This window comes from Nerophis ophidion, linkage group LG04 (genome assembly GCF_033978795.1).
Source record: "Nerophis ophidion isolate RoL-2023_Sa linkage group LG04, RoL_Noph_v1.0, whole genome shotgun sequence".
NCBI lineage: Eukaryota > Metazoa > Chordata > Actinopteri > Syngnathiformes > Syngnathidae > Nerophis > Nerophis ophidion.
The window spans coordinates 32018777-32037685 of NC_084614.1; the positions used below are offsets into that span (position 1 = coordinate 32018777).

Sequence of the window (18909 nt, forward strand, 5' to 3'; positions counted from 1 at the left end):
CGCCTCCTGTTTAGGATGATGGCTTTGGTTTCCACATGATGACGTCAGCAGAGTGTCACTGAGTTATGCGTCGGACCTCCTCGTCATGACAACCAGCTTGAATATTGAAGCAGTGTCCTATGAGAGAGAGAGAGAGAGAGAGAGCATCACTGGTGATTGCGAGCTTCCTCGATGCAGCATAACAATCACTGCGTCTTTAAATGTGCATTAATTCTAGCATCGTAAAGCCACGAACATCCCGGCATTGTTTGTCAGACCGATGCTGCGTTTTTCAGCACTCGGTACCGTGTGAGACGGGGGGGAGAGAGAGATAGAGAGAAAGAGGGGAGAGAGAGGCAAAGAGCGGGAGAGCGCAAGCGCGTAAAAGATGAGATTTTTTGCGGGGTGTCTATTTCACATATGAAGCCAAACTGATGTGACTTTTTTGAGGGCCCTGTCGGTCCGGTGCACGGAGCAGATATTTAGGACCATGATCAGCATTGACAACCGGGCCACGGAGGACAGACACAACCTGGCGTTGGCTGCAAACAGCGCGCAATCTTGACGCTATCGCATTAGCGTGTCCTTTTGTACATTTTTTTTGTTTTGTTTTTGTTTTTGTCATTAAGGCAAAAAAAAAGTGTCACATCTTTGAAGCAGTAGGGGATGAGAGGAGGACGAACAGGGGGAGAGGAAGAAGATATTTGGGGGAGGTACGGGGGGCGGAGGGGGGCGGCGAAGCCGGACGGAACCCGGGGAAGGTGAGCCTCCTGAGACACAATCACCTCCGCGCTAAAGCGATGGCCTAGTCGCACTCCGGAGGATACAAGCGGGCTTGGCCGTTCTGAAGGTAAGACATATGTTGCCTCCCGGTGAGACGTTCGCGGACCGTGTTGTCATCTTCATCTGTGCGCAATTCGCAGCGCTCTGCTGGTGACTTAGCACATTGCGCACGCTGTCCATCTTGACGCACTATTGGGGGGCATCCCATCACTTTGTTGCCACATAGCACATCTTCGACCGCAAGGGTCGTCTTTTCCCTCCCCTTTCTCGAGCCTCAGCTCGGCCTTGCCTGTTGATAAAGTGACGCCAACTCCACTAATGACGTCCATGTTGGATCACGCGGCACGTGCAGCTATCATTATTGTATCGACGCTAGAATCTGTCACTTGGCGGCGGTGATGTGTTCTTCCGTGGACGACACACACGTTGACACGGACACACACTGCCAGTGTCAAGATGCAGACAGGGAGTTAAATGCACACACACTAATGATACGGGAGAGGGGAGCTGCATTAATATTCAGTTCGCTCGGTTGATGGCAGACAACAAGACCTCTGTTCTGACAGGTCAGGATGAAAAGAAGGATATTTTGGGGGAAAGTCGCCTCTTTTATCAGTTGGGTAGTAGATTGCCTTCTTAAAGAGCATTATACTGTGCCAACCTCATTTTGTGACGATGTCACTCTATTTCTGTTTGTGCTTTTTTAAAGGCCTACTGAAATTAGATTTTCTTATTTAAACGGGATAGCAGGTCCATTCTATGTGTCATACTTGTTCATTTCGTGATATTGCCATGTTTTGCTGAAAGGATTTAGTAGAGAACATCCACGATAAAGTTCGCAACTTTCGGTGCTAAGAGAAAAGCCCTGCCTCTACCGGAAGTCGCAGACGATGACGTCACATGTTGATGGCTCCTCACATATTCACATTGATTATAATGGGAGCCTCCAACAAAAAGTGCTATTCGGACCGAGAAAAAGACAATTTCCCCATTAATTTGAGCGAGGATGAAAGATTTGTGTTTGAGGATATTGATAGTAACGGACTAGGAAAAAAAAAACGCGATTGGGACGGATTCCAATGTTTTTAAACACATTTAATAGGATAATTCTGGGAAATCCCTTATCTTTCTATTGCGTTGCTAGTGTTTTACTGAGTTAAATAGTACCTGATAGTCGGAATGATGTCTCCACGTGTGTCTTGACGCACAGTGCCTCAGGGGAGTCGACGGCAGGTATGGACGGCACAAGCTTAGCTTTTCTCCGGTAAGAAGCGACTTTTTAACCACAATTTTCTCACCGAAACCTGCTGGTTGACATTCCGTCTTGATTCATGTTGGCTTGACCGCGCTCTGATCCATAGTAACGTTTCAGCTCCAGGAATTTTAAACAAGGAATCACCGTGTGTTTGTGTGGCTAAAGGCTAAATCTTCCCAACTCCATCTTTCTACTGTGACTTCTCCAATATTAATTGAACAAATTTCAAAAGATTCAGCAACACAGATCTCCAAAATACTGTGTAATTATGCCGTTAAAGCAGACGACATTTAGCCGTGTGTGTGCGCAACGCTCATACTTCCTTAAAACCCGTGACGTCTTGCGTACACGTCATCATTACACTGCGTTTCCAGGACGAAACTCCCGGGAAATTTCGAATTGTAATTTAGTAAACTAAAAAGGCCGTATTGGCATGTGTTGCAATGTTAATATTTCATCATTGATATATAAACTGTCAGACTGCGTGGTGGGTAGTAGTGGGTTTCAGTAGGCCTTTAAAATTTTGTATTTACTTCCCATGCAGTGCTTTTATTTTGTTTCCATTTCCTGCTTGTCCAGTTGAGCGTGCTGTTTTTTCCTCACCTACTGTTGATTGGCAGCCGGTCCACACCGGCTGCCAATCAGCATGTTTGTATGTATGCCTGTCTTAAGCACCCCTCTGTGCTCGAGGATTGACTTATGTTGGTAACTGTTTAATGCAAGACTGCTTTCTCCTTCTGTTTAATGAGGAGAAAACTTACCTGCGCCCCGTTCTCCTGGTTCCTGCATCTTGGGGGTCACTAAAACTGCAGCCATGCAAGTTCCTAACACATTTTCAGTTCCATGGAAAAAACTCTAAAAAAAAAAATCAGGGTTTTTTTAACCGTTTTAGCCCACTCACATAATTAATATCATTTAACACTTACTTACTCTTGATTTTTAACGTATTCAATAATTAAACCTAACTATACTTACAATGTGACAGGATAAATCTTGTCAAACTATATAAAATCATGCGTTAATCACAAAAAAATATCAAGGCTTAGGTCAGCCTTATTACAAAAATTACCAAAAGGGACCCATAAAAAATGATGAAAAATACATTTACAAACAATTACACAGTGCTAAAATAAACACAATTTTAACTAAATTAACAAATTATATATACATATATATATATATGTTTATTAAACAAACTGTCATAACATTTAAATTTTAAATGAAAATACAGCTTCAACACTTTTGTCATAATTTTTGCGCTCACGAACTGGGGATAGGTTGATAGGCAACACTAAATTGGCCCTAGTATGTGAATGTGAGTGAGACAGTGAATGTTGTCTATCTGTGTTGGCCCTGCGATGAGGTGGCGATTTGTCCAGCGTGTACGCCACCTTCCGCGCAAAATGCAGCTGAGATAGGCACCAGCACCCCCCGCACCCCGGAAGGGACAAAGCGATAGAAAATGGATGGATGGACAAAAAGGGACGCTTAAAAACTGATGAAAAATACATCCACATACAATTACACAGTGCTAAAATAAACACAATTTTAACTAAATTAACAAATTATATATATGTTTATTAAACAAACTGTCATAACAATTAAATTGCAAATGAACATACAGCTTCAACACTTTTGTCATTAATTTTTACGCTTAAGAACTGGGGATAGGTTGATAGGCAACACTAAATTGGCCCTAGTGTGTGAATGTTGTCTGTCTATCTGTGTTGGCCCTGCGATGAGGTGGCGACTTGTCCAGTGTGTACACCACCTTCCGCCCGTATGCAGCTGGGATAGGGTCCAGCGGTAGAAAATGAATGGATGGATGGAAATTTCTCTAGTTCAAATCCCGGCCGAGTCATACTATAGACCAGTGGTCCCCAACCACCGGGCCGTGGCCCGATTGGTACCACGCTGCAGAATAATTTTTTCTAAAAAAAAAAAAAAAAAAAAAATTTATATTTTTTATTAAATCAACATAAAAAACACAATATACACTTACAAATAGTGCACCAACCACAAAAAAACTCCCTTTTTAATGACAAAAATGAAATAAAAGAAAAAGATAAAAAAAGGACACCCCCCCGGGCCGCGGGACAAATTATTAAGCGTTGACCGGTCCGCGGATACAAAAAGGTTGGGGACCACTGCCATAGACTATAAAATGGGAGCCATTACCTAGCTGCATGGCACTCAGCATCCAGGGTTGGAATTTGGGGTTACATTTCCAAAAATGATTCCCGGGCGCGGCACTGCTGCTGCCCACTGCTCCCCTCACCTCCCATGGGGTGATCAAGAGGGATGGGTCAAACACTGAGGACAAATTTCACCACACCTTGTGTGTGTGTGACAATCATTGGTACTTGTTCGAAATAAACGCAAACTCAAACTCAAACTTTAATTTTAACTTTAACTTTAACTTTAGCTCCAGTTTGTTTTCTATTGTTATTACTGCCACAAGTGGTGGAAAAGTATATTACAATTGAGTACAGCTGTGGCCTTTGGACCTCAGCTGAAAATAATATATTTTGGGGGGGTGCTCTGGACTCAACAATGGGCTTAGAGCACAAGTGGTTAAGAAACACTGGAATATAATGACTAAAAATAAGTCCTTGATATATAATTAGCAACACTTGTTTTTTAAATAAATCTTCTTCTATCCCCTGAGTGTTAAACCCAATTAAGCTGATATTGTGGTTACCACAGTCATTTGTGCCTTTTTAGATTTAAATAGCAATGAAAAAATAGAATTCAACAGTAGGCTGCTTAAGTACATCTTGGCTGATGAATATGTATTATTGTCGCACAAATTATTGCAGATAAACAATATAATTTTCAACATTATTTCGACATCAAATTAGGCAATAATGTAATCATAATATATAATAATCATGATGCGAGTGTCACGATCCTTCTTGAAGTTTGTACTAGGTATGGGTTACAAAGGGTCCTAATTTAGCTGCTGACATAAGCGGTAACATCGCATAATTCCAGATGTATTATTTTATCAAAACTATTATTAATCTTCTTGTTAATTTACTGCTCACAGCTGGTTACTTTCTGTTGTAACATGGTTCTATCTACAGTCTACACTTCTGTTAAAATGTAATAAGTCATTACTTATTACTAATTTCCCGAGTTTGTAAACAATAACAAAAACGCCCAAATACTTTTTGATATTATAATATAAATCTAACCATACTATATATTATTTGGTATTGTTACTGTCAATACTTTTATCGACTCATGCACCTTTGTTTACATTGAAGAGCTGTAGCTCTAGCAAGGAGATATAACAATATAAACAATTCACATCATGGTTATTGTGCCCAAAATTATCTTGGTTATCATTATTATTGCGGTATTATAACTTTGTTTAAAAAGTACCTAAACACAGAATTAAATATTTTAAAATATATTTATTTGCTAAAAGTAACACGTAAACAGACACAAAGTGTACTTTCATGACTGATAAAAACAAACATTTGTGTATAAAAAAATGTCTTTGTTTAAGAGAGCACAGCTTGTAGGTACAGTGTGCACAATTAAATACAGTAGCTCAGTTACTTAGTCAGTAATGTGTTTATACGATTTTAGACTGAGGTATTATGTTTCTTAATGGGGAAAGACATTATTATCTCTTGTTTTCATGTTAGCATCTAGGATAGTGAGCTGACACCAGTCTGTCCAATGAGTGTATGAAAGTGAGTCATCAATCACAGTGTTCGATAATTTCTAGTTTGATACGAACTGTCGGGAGTTTTACCGTGATTATCATTAATACTGAATGTTACACTCCTGGCAGTTAGTATGGCTTATTTATATCCTCCTGCAGTGTGCATTGTAGAATGTTTAGATACTTGTTGTCCTCCAAGGATGATATGAGCCGCCAGCGAGAACGCTACATTGCGTTGAGGATGTGGTTGTTCGCATGTTGCTGTCAGATTTGCGGAACACAGCCGGAATTTGTCATCAACATGCATTTTCATGGTATTATGCTAGTATTAAAAACCATTTTGGGCCAAATTTACAACATTTATATAGTATGTTGTCTATATCGTGCAACCTGAGTTTAGACTTTTGATTATTTTTTCTGTGGTTGGTTTTTCTGTTACAGCCCTCTTGTTTTACCGAGTTTCTGTCAGGAACTTGTTTGGCGTTGTTGGCGTGACCTCAGAATGCAGAGACAGGAAACAGTGTGCACGTACAATGACAATTTAGGTCAAAATTGGAACTTCTGCAGCTAGGAAGTGCACAAAAAGATCAACACTTGTGGTAGCAACAAACATTGATGATTTATTCCTGTCCGAAAGAACAGGGGAGGCATATCCTTGGATTTCGACTGGAAGCATAACAGCTGCAGAACGGTGCCAACGCAGAATGTGTCCGCCAGTTTATTATGTTCTACGAGACAAATAGAAGCAAATAAACTTGGTCCTGTCATTCGAGATACGTAACGGCTGCTGAAAGGCAAAACCGCAGAATGTCTCGAGCTTTGCTGTCCATCAATTCCAACAGGCGGGCGGATGTCTGTGACGACACTGACTCGACTTGACTCGTGGAAAAGACTACAGTTTTGCCTTGCAGAATGACAACATTAAGTTTTCTTTATTTGCAGGAAGCAAAAACACAACAGTAATATTATGCCTGTGGAGCTTTGCACACGCACGCACGCACGCACGCACGCACACACACACACACACACACACACACACACACACACACACACACACACACACACACACACACACACACACACATATACACCTCTCATTAAAATCTCACTTTCTACTACCCTGCTTACCAGCTAGTATTTGACACAGGTCCCCAAATAGCTGTCCAGGATATGCCTGTACTATAATTATTTGATTTTGGACCTCCAGAATCAGCATGTCCAAATCCACTTGTGTCAACTATGTAAAATTTTGTCTGAAAACATTTGACAGGTTGACTTCACGTCCGTCCTCGCTCATCAGGACTTTTCAAAGTGTAAAATACGATACGCTTTGAACAGGAAGTATTCTATTTCGAAAGTAAACAGGATAATATATTTTGTGTTTGTGCATGACTTCCTGTCCGACACAGGGATATTTTAGTTGGATTCATGCACCGTGTCGCGGCGAATTGCAAAAATAGAAGCGCTGTATAGATTTGACGCAGGGACGAGTTACGGTGACGTGCGGCGTCGTTCGCATGGGTGGAAACTGACTCACTGATTAGAATGGAAACGGAAGCAGTACGCCACCATGGCGACTCCATTTGGCATCCGTTATGCCTCCAGTGGAAATACAGGGTACGAAGCAACCTGATTGGCAACCAGGGACAGGTATGTCCTAATTTCCAAACAGGGACAGATGCGGGAGGCAGCGCTCAGGCCAGAGGTGAAGTGGATGGAAACCAAAAAAACAAGAGCGCTATAATGGAAATAACATCAACCACAGGAACATAATAAACATGAGTCCATACTGTCATGAGAGATCACGACAACATGTAACCCTTTCACACTCAATAAGCTTTGATTTATTATTCTTCTTTTTCATTGTAATTGAAAGATCAATAACTTTTAATTATCCTAAATAAACAAAAAATTAAAAAAAAGTCAACTCTAAATCTCTGTTAGCAAAAATTGCAAATATTGAAACTGGGTCAATTGTTGTTTTTTTTGTTGTTTTTGTTTTGTTACCATCGCACTCCAACTAATTCAGCATATTGGCTCCTTCGTCCGTGTTAATGGGCTCATCTTTTTCATTCGGTGTAAAGCTGAAATATTCACACGCAGGGACACCTGGCTTTGCAATCATCTTTATTCCTCATAATTATTGTTACTTTGCAGTGTTTCTCACTACCGATAAGCGAGGCTCTCTCTGCGCATGTGTGTTACTTGGCGGTCTTGCCTCCGCCCATCAAAACAAAGATTGTGGTTTGTGGATGACTGACAAGATTATTCACTCCTTCCATTTAATTCTGTTATTTCATAAACACACTCGGATGCTGTGAGCAATGCACAGAGTCAACACTCCTGCACCCTGATTGTAAGTGAAAGAGGAAGAAAAACACACATGGACAATCGGTCAGGGTCAGCAAGGCCAGTCTGCAAGCCTCAAAAAGATCAAAAGAACAACTGAGCTGTATTTACAATATAAACGTTCATATTTGTTGTATGAAATTCAATTTTTTTATTCCCAACAGTCTATAATCTTAATTTGAAACTATTTTATGGCCACATATTTCACTCTACTTTCAGTACGTTTTGCCCAATGAGTCAAAGTACTCATCCCAGGGCCTGCAGAATTAGGAGTGCACTCAGATGCCATTTAAACTATAATAGCGATGGGGTTGTTTCTTTAACCGGTCAGTTTTCAATTGCCCTAAAGGGTCTGCTGGCATGGGATAGTAACATCTTTTTTCCGCCATTTTATTGGTTGACTTTCTGAAAAATCAACTAGTTCTGCTGTTAATGTTGTTTTGGCGCGGGTAAAGCCGACAGTAAATGATTTTTGATGAACCACCTCCTCATCATCCTTATGTCTTTGCATGACGTCAACATATTGATTCTCAACTGCTCCAGATGATGTTGTAGAAAGTTGTGGTGTACAGATATAGAGTGGTTTGAAGACGATCTATTCGACGATAAAAGGTTAACTCTGTTTCATAGTCATCTCTAATATGCAAAACTCCTCTTGCTGTAATAACACTTTCTTATTTTGATTTTTTGTATATTATTGATGGTTTGTATAAATGTGACGTGATAATGGTCTAGCGATGTAACATTATGCATTTTTTTTTTAACACGGTTATTATTACAGTGGTATTGTTGAATGTGCTCAAAAAGCACTTATGCACACACTGAAATGTTTTGACCATGTTTTTGAATAACTTAAATAAATAGACTCACTGTTAGAAAAAGCCACTATTTTGCATGTTTAGTGTTTCTTATGCTTCACTGAAAGTATTTTAATCTTAGTATGTCATCTCTCTTAATAGCTAGGCTTTTATTGTTTTGAATATTGGTTTGTACTAGAGCACTTTAAGATGCATTTAAATAAATAAAAAGTGCTTCACAAATTAAATGTATTTTAATTATTATTTTTGTATTATTGTATTATTTCTCGGGGGCGTCGTGGCATTCTACTTTGTTTAGCAGTCCTTGAACGCACTGTAGAAATATCTCCACTTCATATTCTAAGTATAGCATGATCATTCTGCTCTATGAATGAACAGCTTGTAGGTGGAATGTGCACAATTAAATGGATAGGTTGCCCAGACAGCAATGTGTTCAAGCATGTCTAGATTGGGGTATGTTGTTTCTTAATTGGGAAGGACAATGATGTCTCTTGTTTTCATGTTGGCATTTAAGCTAGCGAGCTGCCGCTAGTCAGTTTGCGAGTTTATTAAAGTGCACTTATCGGTCACGATTTTGCAATAATTTAATGATTTACGATATTACTAGGGCAGCACGGTCGCACAGGGGTTAGTGCTGGTGCCACACAATAAGAAGGTCGTGGGTTTGCTCCCTGGACTCTGCGTCTTTCTGTGTGGCGTTTGTATGTTCTCCCGTGACTGCGTGGGTTCCCTCCGGGTACTCCAGCTTCCTCCCACCTCCAAAGGCATGCACCTGGGGATAGGTTGATTGGCAACACTAAGTTGGCCCTAGTGTGTGAATGTGAGTGTGAACGTTGTCTGTCTATCTGTGTTGGCCCTGTGATGAGTTGGCGACTTGTCTCCAACCACCCCCGTAACCCTGAGAGGGACAAGTAGTAGACAATGGATGGATGGATGGATGGTATTACTAACTGTTGGGAGTTTTGCTGTGTTTATCATTATACTGTTTATCCCTACATCCCTATAGTGGGGGTATTAAGAGGTGGATTAACATTGGTTAAATTCCCACTGAAAACCCATGTTTGAAAGTATAGTGAATGATGTTTATTTAGGTGGGAAGTGTGTTGCGTGTGCACAGAACACATTCAGAGTTCTCTTATACAAAGTTTGTATTATTGATTGAATAACTGATTATTTACACAGATGAGAGAACAGATGTCAGGGTTTGTTCCCATTCCCACGACGACTTAAAGTACTATTTAAAAGTACAAAACAAACCGCTCAAGCAACTTGACAAGTACTTGAAATTGTCATCACCACCCTTCCTTTGCGCTGGTGACTTTGTCTATGGATTGAAGTAGGCCATGAATTTTAAAAACAAGGCACAGATCATAGATTTGGTTGTAGATGAAATGGGTCCTTTATCTGCTTTCTGATGCTGCATTACTGTGTGGTTTAATGGCATTTTTCAATTTTAGGACCAATGAGCCTTGTTACGACAAAAATGTCCCAGTATAAAGAATCTACTGTGGTAGTTTCTTGCCCAGCAGGCTGTTATGTCCTAAATGCCCATAAAACACTTGCATCATTGCAGTGCTCTTGTTCATTTGTCGATTAGTTTTTTAGTTTGAACTGTGGCCATAAGATTAGGAAAAGTGAACTGACACGCCAACTCATGCAACAAAATGTGCAAATTTGGAAAGGATATTCCTGAGCCTTCAAAGTGTTCAGAAAATATGTTCCTTAATTTGTGTGGCTGCATTTTATCCAGAATATCACAGTAAAACTTGATTTAAAAAAAAAAAAACATGACTGATGCCCACAATGAAATGGTACCATATTTGCTATGTTTATTGTTTATTGATTTGACAGTCAGCAGTCCTGAAAACACACCTAATAATTGTGATGGCTTTGATATTCTTAAATAACTTAAATTGGCTCTATTATGTAAAACATATTTTTAAATTAACATTTAGAAATGAGCTGAGTATGATAAATGTGCTTTCCAGTTGCGGAATAGCTCGGTTGGTATAGTGGCCGTGCCAGCAACTTGAGAGTTGCAGGTTTGATTCCCGCTTGTGCCATCCTAGTTACTGCCGTTGTGTCTTTGGGCAAGACACTTTACCCACCTGCTCCCAGTGCCACCCACACTGGTTTAAATGTAACTTAAATATTGGGTGTCACTATGTAAAGCGCTTTGAGTCACTTGAGAAAAGCACTATATAAATATAATTCACTTAACTTATATCTTGTTTTCTTGTTACATTTCTGTGTCTCATTTGCAAATATTACAGTACATAGTATACATTTCATTGCAGTTGCAATTCCAAGACATTAGATGGCACGAGTGTTGCCGGGCTAGAAAGTAGCTGAGTGTGGCAGTCTAGTCTTATGTTGAGCCCAACAAAGTGTTTATACTGTAAGCATTGTATTGATTTCAACTGGCATTTTAGTTGTCATTTTCATTACCAAAATTGGAGGTGTTGAAATCAACATGTAAAATTGGTATTGCTAATCAGCAGTCCTAGCATCAAGCTAGTACATTTTGAAATGGTGGAGCCTTACTGTACATGTAAGGTTTTTTTAACAGGCATACTTGCTTTGTTGGCATCAAAAAATTTAACATTTGGTTGAGTGATTGTTCCCTCGCTAAGTGTGTTGTCCATAAAAAGATGAGACGTCACAAGAAAGTTAGCGAAATACGGCATTGTTCTATTTTACGTAGCACCACAGGAATTTAGTCAGTGCCCATAAAAGTACCAAATTTGGTACCTATACCAAAGCAAAATACAGTACTATCTACACAGTAATTTCCATGGCAAATGTTGCATAATGAGAAAATACAGAAAATCATAGATTTACCACAATTTTTCCAAATAAAAAATGTACATTCAAAGGCAATCAAATCCACTTTTCTTAATGGGAGGTCAGAATTCTTTTGGGTGGTAGAGATGTTGCTTTTTTTCCTATGTGCCCTGTGATTGACTCATGACAGGACCAGGGTGTACCCCATCTCTTGCAAAGTCAGCTGGGATAGATTCCAGCTCACCCTGTGCAGAATTAATCATAGTAATTATAAGAATAACATTTCCTACATCCCCAATGTTGAAGTTAACCAAACCACACCATACAGGCAAAATTAACATTCTCAACTCACGACTGCTATGAGTCTGGGGTGTAGTAATAGCTGAATGCAGCTTATCTGGGAATTCTGTCATGAAAGTCTGGTTTATGCTCCTGGGCTGAGAGGCGCAAGCATATGCTACTGGCTCGCTCCTCCCCCCACTGGCACGTAATAAAAATAATGTACTACAACTTGTAGTACATTATTTCCTGACTCATTCAGAGAGCTACTGCCCATTTTAGCTATGGCCTTCTCAGTGTATCCACATTTCCAATAAAAGTGAGTATTGCAATTTGGGCTGGGCGATAAAACGATATAATATATACATATCGGGACGGACGCATAGTCGATATTAATAAAAAAATGTGTTTGCTAAAACGTTAAAACAAGATAAAAAATGTTAACATTTTAAGTTTTCGATGTCAGTAGAAAGCAAAAGTTGCGAAGCAAGGTTGGTTGCATGAACAAAGGCACTCGCTCTAAGTTGACCGAGAATCACATGAAGATCCTGAAAATGCAATTACCTGAATGAATTATAACATCCATGGGCACTTTTTAAATGATATAATATTATGTTAAATGTCGTAATATTGATGTGATTTTTAACTCAGTTTGTCCAATTAATTATTCCTGTCATCTCTTGCAGAGCTTATTAATCTTTTTGACCTTGGGCTTAACTTTTACATTACACTACGGGGCAGAGAGACACTCCAATATTAACATGAAATTGGTAATCTTACTCTTGATTTTAATTTTGTTCAATAATTATCCATCCATCCATCCATTTTCTACCGGTTATTCCCTTAGAAGCGCGGGGGGCGCTGGTGCCTATCTCAGCTACAATCGGGCGGAAGGCAGTTCAATAATTATATCTAACCTAATTACAGTTTACAACCTTGTCAAATGATATGAAACCGTGTGTTAATCAAAAATAATATTTTTCATTTAACACATAAACCTTAGGCCAGGTTAATTAGAAAAATACTGTAAGGACCGGAAGTAACCATATATACTGTGTAAAAGGGACCCATTAACAACTGAATACATGTATTTTCATATGATTGTGTTGTTCTTTGAATAAATAAACTAAATAAATAATGAATAAGTTACCTAACCAGACTGTCAATAAAATTAAGGTGCAATTGAAAATACCAGAGTCGTGTATAAAAAGAATATGGCAAACTATTGGAGAGGCGCCATCTTTGCTACCAAGGACGCTTGCGACTGCCCGGATGCATGCAATTGCTGTCGTTTCGACGTTAGTTTTTCTGACAAAATAAAGCAAACTAGTACATCTAAATATAGTTGTAAACATACTCAAGCTCATAAACTTACAATTAAACATGCGTTTATTTCATGAAAGTATTATTACACCCAAGATTTGGTTTCTTTTAACTCTTTCAATTTCTACTCTTTGTTTATTTGTATTTGTTTGACTTTCTCTCCTGCTGTTACCGAATAGCAATTATTTTAGTTTAACAGAGATTGAAAGATGGTCTGTTTTTGTCAAACCATCTGTTTAAATAGGTTTTTCTGTACTTGTATTAAGGCAGCACAATGGAACAGAGGTCAGTGCGTGTGCCTCACAATAGAAAAGTCCTGAGTTTGATCCACGGGCTCAAGGTCTTTCTGTGTGGAGTTTACATGTTATCCTCGTGACTGCGTGGGTTCCACTCCGACTTTCTCCTACCTCCAAGGACATGCACCTGGAGATAGATTGATTGGCAACACTAAATTGGTCGTAGTGTGTGAATGTTGTCTTTCTATCTGTGCTGACTTGTCCAGGGTGTATCCCGCCATCTGCCCGAATGCAGCTTGGATAGGCTCCGAGCGGAATGAGCGGTAGAAAATGGAGGGATTATTTGTATTGTCTTTTGTGTGTTCTTTCCTAAACAAAACAGACGTTGTGCCGTGCTTTTACCTCTTACAATACACTGTAGTTGGTGGCTCTGCAGTGCTGACGGCAAACCTCCACTTCCCATTGGCCTGGGCGATATGTTGATTTTATTGAGGAATTCAAGTTTTTTGTTGCAGATTATTTAAAATGTATGCTCCGGCATATGATTTGCCCGTATGAGCATCCGTAACCCTCCTCCGCCAACTTACTCCCTAAGCAGAGATCTGCATGCCTCGCAAAACATGGCTAATACTATTGCTATCAAGAGCGAGATATTTGTTCCAAAGCAAAATGTTGCCAGTGCTTTAGATTTGCGGCAACAGGCATGGAAGAAGTGACTGCACGCTGCACATACCGGTACTTATTTCAGTATCGTAAACAGGATCGAGCTAAGTGGGGGAAATGCACCTCTTTCATACAAAGTGAACAAGACTGCAACAACAGCTCCATCTAAGAAGCAGCGTACTTTGGCAAAATCATTTACACAAAGTACTATGTACGATATAGCGAACAATGCACAGAGCGATCACTAAAGCAGTCGCTTTGCACATCTAAACCGGACAGCTTTTACGCGTGTCTGCTGCTGCAAAACGCTAGTGGAATTGTAATGCGTTTAATCACCAATAAAATAATATATTACATGTGCAAATAAGTGTGCTTTGTCTTTTACATCAGTATACACTAACAAGGAGCCCGGGATTCGTCAGAGAGAAGCCTCTGTTTATTAATTTACTAAATCTGTATAATTATTTCAATGTTTTAGTGAAGTGAATTATATTTATATAGCACTTTTCTCTAGTGACTCAAAGCGCTTTACATAGTGAAACCCAATACCTAAGTTACATTTAAACCAATGTGGGTGGCAATGGGAACAGGTGGGTAAAGTGTCTTGCCCAAGGACACAACGGCAGTGACTAGGATGGCAGAAGCTGGGATCGAACCTGGCACCCTCAAGTTACTGGCACGGCCACTCTAACAACCGAGCTATACCGCCCTTTTTTTATTTGATGATTTATTTGCATACAATGTATAGGTCCTGCAGTCCTGGGTTCAAATCCAGGCTCGGGATCTTTCTGTGTGGAGTTTGCATGTTCTCCCCGTGAATGCGTGGGTTCCCTCCAGGTACTCCGGCTTCCTCCCACTTCCAAAGACATGCACCTGGGGATAGGTTGATTGGCCACACTAAATTGGCTCTAGTGTGTGAATGTGAGTGTGAATGTTGTCTGTCTATCTGTGTTGGCCCTGCGATGAGGTGGCGACGTGTCCAGGGTGTACCCCGCCTTCCGCCCGATTGTAGCTGAGATAGGCGCCAGCGCCCCCCGCGACCCCGAAAGGGAATAAGCGGTAGAAAATGGATGGATACAATGTATAACTACAAACTTTACAAAATATTTTTTTAAGACGGAGGTTTTAAAGGCCTACTGAAACCCACTACTACCCACCACGCAGTCTGATCGTTTATATATCAATGATGAAATATTAACATTGCAACACATGCCAATACAGCCGGTTTAGTTTACTAAATTGCAATTTTAAATTTCCCCGCGAGTTTCGTCTAGAAAACGTCGTGTAATGATGACGTGTACGCAAGACGTCACAGGTTTTTAGGAAGTATGAGCGCTACGCACACACACAGCTAAATAGATAGATAGATAGATAGATAGATAGATAGTACTTTATTGATTCCTTCAGGTGAGTTCCTTCAGGAAAATCAAAATTCTAGCAGCAGTGTACATAGTTGAGATCAATTTAAAAAAGAGTAAAAAGTAAATAATGGGGGTTTAAAAGGAAACAAAATAGAGAAATATTACAAAAAGAATAAAAACAATGGGAATAACAATATAACAGTAAAATAAGAATATAACAAGACAAAGTAGGCAGTAGTGACCATGTTATGAAAATGTATTGCACTGTTAATGTTTTGAATCCCCTGTCATCCTTGTACCCGTTGTACAGTCTAATGGCGTGTGGGACAAAGGAGTTCTTGAGTCTATTAGTCCTGCACTTGTCGTCTGCTTTAACGGCATAATTACACAGTATTTTGGAGAACTGATTCAAACACAAATCTTTTATCATCGCTCAAATTAATGGGGAAATTGTCGTTTTCTCGGTCCGAATAGCACTTTTTGTTGGAGGCTCCCATTAAAAACAATGTGAATATGTGAGAAGCCCCCGCACGTGTGACGTCATCGTCTGCGACTTCCGGTAGAGACAGGGATTTTCTCCAGTTGCAAACTTTATCATGGATGTTCTCTACTAAATCCTTTCAGCAAAAATATGGCAATATCGCGAAATGATCAAGTATGACACATAGAATGGACCTGCTATCTCCGTTTGAATAAGAAAATCTCATTTCAGTAGGCCTTTAAGTTTGCACATTATTAATCTCAATGTTGGAGATTATTATTTATTTGCTGTACAGTGCTACTTTTTTATTTACAGAAGTATTTTATTCAAGAAGAATTATTGCCTCCCAGAGAAAGCTCTTAATATAGTACTTAAAAAATATTGCATAAAAAGTACAATTTGTATGTGGTCAAAAAACAACAGGGCGTTTTCACACACTGAAAAACTAACGAGGAAGTGCGGCCGACACATAGCATCAGCTTTAAGTTAGTAGCAGTCATGGCGCCCTGTTGTCACGGGTGTGCCTTTTTGACCAATCATTGAGGAGAACATCTGAAACTAGGTTGGTCCTACTCTCTATATACAGGACGCTGGAAAAGACAGCTGTAATAGGCGGCTTTTAGGACCAACCGTCGCAAGTTAAGAGCCTAAAAGTACCAGTAAAGTGGAAAAACAAGTTCCCTCTATATTGAACTTATTACCATATACATCTGATGTATGACACCGAAAGACTTATAACGTTTACCAATAAATAGATATGATCAAAAAAATATCAATCTCACAAAGATTCCAGAGCCATTTTGACAGATATTCAGGAAGCCAGTCAAATAATCGTGTGGCGTAGAGGTAGGAACCGTAGATCCCTTCCCCACCAAAAACGATACAAATCATGCAGACTTTGCAAGAGCCAATAACGACTACTTTGGGAAAAATTATGATCCAGAAATGTATATTTTTGATCCTGAATAAAAAGAGGATGCGCTACGAGTTTTAGAAACTCTGTTTATTAGATCCAGCTTTAGTGAAACGCTATAGTATAATGTAGCAGTATTGCTAAGCGCTAAACAAAAAATGCAAACATAATTGAATGATAGCTTACTGTATATTGTCTGCTTATACTTCGATGACGACTTATAGGATGTCCGTATCTTCCCGTTTCGATGAACAATTAATCATGATGCACACGAAAGGTTAACAAGGAAAAGTCTCCCTTTTTCGGTTGTGTGTGTTTGTCTTCATCCCTGGGTATAAAATGAATTTCACAGACGAACAACTTCTAAATTCATGGCTGAATCCTCCTAATATCCAGATGATTTAATCTAAAATATCTTAGACAAGCCGAAACGCGATGATGCGGGAGCAGCAGGACATTGTTGCCAGCTCACAATAAAAGGCAGCACAGGGCTACTTAGTTGTCTATATATTTGCGCCGCTAAAAAATTGTTTGTCTGCGTAAGCACTTATAATAACAACATGGCTAATATTTGGTTAATATTCAGGTCACGATATGTATACAGACAATTGTTTGGTGGGTTTTGGATGGTTATTTAGAGGGTTTTGTGGGCGGAATAGGGAGCCCCCATTGTTAGCTGACTTTTTATGTATTTATTTATTTACAAATTAGAATACATTAAAAAAAAGAAGAAACCTATGTGTTCATGTTTTATATAAGGATTGTGAATGATAGACAGCACATCTCTGTCTAATTAAGTTAAAGTTAAAGTACCAATGATTGTCTCACACACACACACTAGGTGTGGTGAAATCTGTCCTCTGCATTTGACCCATCCCCTTGATCACCCCCTGGGAAGTGAGGGGAGCAGTGGGCAGCAGCGGTGCCGCGCCCGGGAATCATTTATGGTGATTTAACCCCCAATTCCTACCTTAGACGCTGAGTGCCAAGCAGGGAGGTAATGGGTCCCATTTTTATAGTCTTTGGTATGACTCGGCCGGGGTTTGAACTCACAATTTACCGATCTCAGGGCGGACACTCTAACCAGTAGGCCGCAGAGTTGTTGCTTATTTCAGTATGATTGATCTCAAGATATGGTCAGAGTGCAGAACCGTTACTCCTGTGACGTCAATATCCAGTAATAGCCAAAGGTACTAGGAGCAGGATATTCAAAATGGAAGACTGAATTTTATGGCATTTTGTGAAGTTTGGGATTTTGCGTCGTGTTTTTACATTTTTGGGGGATCGTGAATAAAATTGGATATGGTTTAATGGATACAATGAAACACAATTAAAAATATAAAGTCAACTTTTTTTCCACTTTAAAGAACCAGGGAGATTAGACTTGTACCTTTTGCCTCATCTGTGTTTCCTGACGTGCACGTTTGAATATGGTTGCTGGCCACAGGTGTCTGCAATGCTCTTAACGAGCATTTTATACTTCAATGAATTATTCTTGACTTGGATATTGGTACCTTAACAGTGTGTGAGACTGCTTCCACAGCCAACGTTCTTGGGTGACAATTGTGGTCCCTGCTGCACTTATTATATACTGTGTAAGAGGTAGCCAAGGCTGGCATCACAGTGAGAATACATTACTTCTCTGAAACTTCCACAAGATTGAGACTGTTTGACACGGATCTCATTAGGTGTTTGTGTAACAGAGGTAATTTATGATTTCAATTGCTTACTGTCTTACTACTCTTCTTATTTTGATGTCATTTTATTTTAATGTCATCTTATCTAATTTATTACATTTACACATTATGTAATGTGAGTCTTTATTTTGCAAATGTTATTTTTCTAAGTCTGCGATGAGGTGGCAACTTGTCCAGAGTGTACCGCGATTGTAGCTGAGATAGGCACCAGCGCCCCAAAGGGAATAAGCGGTAGGAAATGGACGGATGGATGGATTATTCTAAATTTAGTACTGGGATTTCCTATATTTTTTATGGTTATTGAATGTCACA

The 18909-nt window shown here is 39.6% G+C and overlaps 1 protein-coding gene across 1 annotated transcript in view; it reads left to right on the forward strand.

Moving 5' to 3' along the window:
- The first annotated feature begins 705 nt into the window (after positions 1–705).
- Positions 706–18909, forward strand: part of nlgn2b (neuroligin 2b) — a 337479-nt gene continuing 319275 nt past the window's right edge. The window contains exon 1 of the mRNA XM_061897842.1: positions 706–829. The gene's annotated coding sequence lies outside the window, so the exon portion shown is untranslated. The remainder of the gene's footprint in view (positions 830–18909) is intronic.